Source organism: Chiloscyllium plagiosum, unplaced genomic scaffold (genome assembly GCF_037043375.1).
Source record: "Chiloscyllium plagiosum isolate Xiang-an unplaced genomic scaffold, Cpla_swu_hap1 HiC_scaffold_27, whole genome shotgun sequence".
Classification (NCBI taxonomy): Eukaryota; Metazoa; Chordata; class Chondrichthyes; order Orectolobiformes; family Hemiscylliidae; genus Chiloscyllium; species Chiloscyllium plagiosum.
The window spans coordinates 47,194,424-47,198,530 of NW_028270165.1; the positions used below are offsets into that span (position 1 = coordinate 47,194,424).

The 4,107-nt window shown below is 48.3% G+C and overlaps 1 pseudogene; it reads right to left on the reverse strand.

Moving 5' to 3' along the window:
* Positions 1-2,537: 2,537 nt before the first annotated feature.
* LOC148143905 (uncharacterized) lies at positions 2,538-3,434 on the reverse strand (annotated as a pseudogene).
* Between the last annotated feature and the right edge of the window lie 673 nt (positions 3,435-4,107).

Here is a 4,107-nt window from a genome sequence, read left to right on the forward strand (position 1 = left end):
CAATGTCTTAAAAAGACGTCTACTTTACTCGACTATTGTGGGAGAATTTTCTGCATGACGCGTTCTGTCTGAAAGAGCCCTCCCCTGTGCTGTGACAGAGCTGCAGTGACTTTCAAAAGCCTGACAAATGTGGTTATCAGTCAAAGATTCATTGGGAGAAGCTTCTCAATCACATCTGTAAATGGAGAAAGTGTTTTTAATAATGAGACATGAATAAAGGCTGCATTAATCTTTTGTTCTGAATATATACTCATACATCTCAAAACAGAGCATATGAACCCGGTCACAAGAAGTCTTCGGGAGTATAAGACACCACTGCCTATTTCCTGACCAGGACCGACTTTACACAGAAAACATGGACATTTTAAATGAATGGGGTGCCATTCGTTTTAAGATCAGGTGAACTTAAGAGGCACAGCATTGGCTTAGAAATGAGAGATCCTTCACACACACACAGCCAAAATCATCACTGCCATTATTATCAAATTAGAATTTAGGCTGGATAGGCTGGGATGTTTTTCCACTGGAGCAGAGGAAGTTAAGAGGCAATATTTTCAAACCATGAGGGGTAGACTTGGGTTAATGGTAGCTGTCTCTTCCGTAGGGGGGGGGGGATTTCAAGTCCAAGGACGCGTTTTTATGGTGAGAGGAGAACGATGGAAGAAAAGATGTGGGGCAAAATATTTACAGAGTGTAGTTTGCCTGGGGAAACAGCTGCCAGTGGAAGTGGTTGAAACAGGTACATTAACAATATTGAAAAGGCGTTTCAACAAATACATGGGTAGGAAAGCTTTATAAGGATATGGGCCAAGTGCAGGAAAATGAGGTTAGTGTTGACAAACATTTTGGTCAGCATGGACCGGTTTGAGCTGAAGGGCCTGTCTCTGTGCTATAATACTCTATGACTGGCGTCTCTTCGTAACTCTGACAATGTTGAGTTTCCACATGAAGAAGGAAAAAGTGAGGAATGCAAATGCTGGAGATCAGAGTTGAGAGTGTGGTGCTGGAAAAGCACAGCAGGTCAGGCAGCACCCGAGGAGCAGGAGAATCGATGTTTCAGGCAGAAGGGCAGCCAGATGAATATCTCACTAAATCATGCTGAATAAAATCTGATCTCATTCGTGAACTCTGATGTGGAGGTGCTGGGGGAGGACAGGTCAGAAGTCACACAACACCAGGTGAGAATCCCAATAGATTGATTTGAACTCATGAGCTTTCGAAGCACTGTTCCTTCATCAGGTGAAGTGATGAAGGAGCAGCACTGATGAAGGAGCAATGCTCCCAAAGCTTGGGATTTCAAATAGACCTGTTGGACTGTAACCTGGTGTTGTGTGACTTCTGACTTCAACTTCTTCAACTGCGCATTCATGTTGAACTTGATGGGATACTTTATCCAACTCGGCGTAGTTAACTCATATCGCTTGGAGGGGTTCATTTGAAACCTTTCAGGAGGTGAATTCAACAAGATTGAATTATTCAAAGTTACTCAATTCTAAACTTACATCAGGACCACTAGTCATAGAGAGGTGCAGCTTGGAAACAGATCCCTCAGTCCGACTCGTCCACGCTTACCAGATATTCTAAATTAATCTCGTCCCATTTGCCAGCACTTGGCCCAAATCCCTCTAACCCTTTCTGTTCAAGTCCCCAACCAAATGCCTTTTAAATTCTACCAGCTTCCTCCACTTCCTCTGGCAGCTTGTTCCATACACGCACCACACTGCATGAAAAGTTTTCCCTTTCGGTCCCTTTTAAATCTTTCCCCTCTCACTCTAAACCTATGCCCTTTAGTTCTAACAACATCCTGATAAATCATTTCTGATGGAGATGTCAACGTTTCGGGTAGAACCCTTCTTCAGTCCTGAGGGATCATACCTGAAATGCTAACTTCTCCACCTCCTGGTGCTGCCTGCCTTGTTGTGCCCAGCCTCCTGTTTGTCTATTTTAGATTCCAGCATCTGCAGTTTTTTATTTTGTCTCTAACAAATGGTGGAGCAGATTCGATGGGTCAAAATATCCTAACTTCTGCTCCAATGGTCTTGTGGTCGTAGGCTTGCGCGGGTCCTGGGCTCAATGAGCAGCAGCGCCCACTGGAAGCAACGTTCACAGAATCATAGAATGACTACAGTGAGGAAACAGGTCCTTCTGCCCAACAAGTTCAGAGCGACCCTTTGAAGAGTAACTCACCCAGATACATTCTCCTACCCTATCACTCTGCACTACCCCTAACTAATGCACCACACCTACACATTCATGAACACTATGGGACTATTTAGCTTGGCCAATTCGCCCAAACATGCGCACGTTTGGACTTTGGGAAGACACTGCAACACACAGAGGAAACCCACGCAGACACAAGGGGGAATTACATGCAATTGCCACACAGACAGGCACCCTGAGGATGGAATTAAATCTGGGTCCCTGGCGCTATGAGGCAGCAGTGCTAACCACTGAGCCACCACCCCCACTCCCCCAGTAGAAAACAAAAAAGCCTACCAACTCTCCCACTACCCCCACTGTCAGAAAGGGCAGGAGGTTCAGTCCTGGGGGTGACCCTCAGCAGCGTTACCGGCAGAATCTGATTGTTAGCAGCATTGGTGCCTCCGCTGGTGCTTGTTCAAGCTGCAGGACATTGTGAACCTCTGCCCACACTCGGGGCAGGCAAACGGCCTCTCCCCAGTGTGGACCCGCTGGTGCGTCAGTAGAGTGGAGGAGACAGCAAAGCCCTTCCCGCAATCGAGGCAGGTGAATGGCCTCTCCCCAGTGTGGACCCACCGGTGTGTCAGCAGGTGGGAGGCCTGGGTAAAGCCCTTCCCGCACAAAGAGCAGCTGAAGGGCCTTTCCCTAGTGTGGACCCGCTGGTGCTTCAGCAGGTCGGAAGAGCGTGTAAAGCACTTCCCGCAGACAGAGCAGGTGAATGGCCTCTCGCTGGTGTGGACCCGCTGGTGGGCCAGCAGGTCAGAGGAATCGCTGAAGGCCTTCCCACATTTGGGGCTGGGGAAGGGCTTCTCACCGGTGTGGACTCGGCGGTGAATCACGAGGTGGGAGAAGCGAGTGAACACCTTCCCACAATCGGGGCAGCGGAAGGGCCTCTCCCCTGTGTGCACCCGCTGGTGCCTCATCAGGGCGGAGGAATCGCTGAAGGCCTTCCCACACTTGAGGCAGCTGAAGGGCTTCTCCCCTGTGTTAACCCGCAAGTGCCTCAGCCGGGCGAAGGAATCGCTGAAGCTCTTCCTGCATTCAGGGCAGCTGAAAGGCCTCTCCCCTATGTGCACCCGCCGGTGCCTCAGCAGGGCAGAGGAATCACTGAAGTCCTTCCCACACTCAGGACAGGAGAATGGCTTCTCCCTGGTGTGACTGCGCCGATGTGTCTCCAGGGCAGACGGGACACGGAAGCCTTTCCCGCAGTCGCCACACTTCCATGGTTTCTCCATGTCCGAAGCTACAGTTGCACACAAACGCGTGTATGTCCCCTCCCTGCCTTGAATTCCTCTTTCCAGGCCAGATAACTGTTTCAGGCTCCACACTCAGTGCGTTGCTGCAACAGTAGGGGCTCTCTTCCAGTCCCACTGATGCTGAAAACGTACTGAAACAGGAACCAATTGGATCACAGTTGAAAATTGTTGCAGTCCTGATGGATTGAGTGACTCACAAATGCTGGAGAATCAGAGTAGAAAACTGCAGGTCAGGCAGCATCTGAGGAGCAGGAGAGTCAATGGTTCAGGCATAAGCCTTTCATCTGTTGATTTTGAAACTTCATCTTCAGATCAAATACTCTGAAAAGAGATTACAGAAGTCATCACTGTCAGGCCAGGGTAGAAATTCAAAACAAGCTATTCTACTTTCTGCAGAACATTCTTTTCTTTTGTTATTCCACAAAACTGAAAGCACCATCCTTCTCTTTCTCTCTCCCTCTATTCTCACTCCATTCTAATTCTCCTGAAAGTGCTAATTCAGGATCTGACAGGGACAGAAGAGCAAAACAGTCACAACTGACACCTCTCTGAATTTTGGATACCTCCACCTGAAAATTATTATCTTCCACGACATTTGGGAGACTGTTGAGAGTGAGCAGGTCTGAATTTTGGAAGTAAAAATTAGATTAGA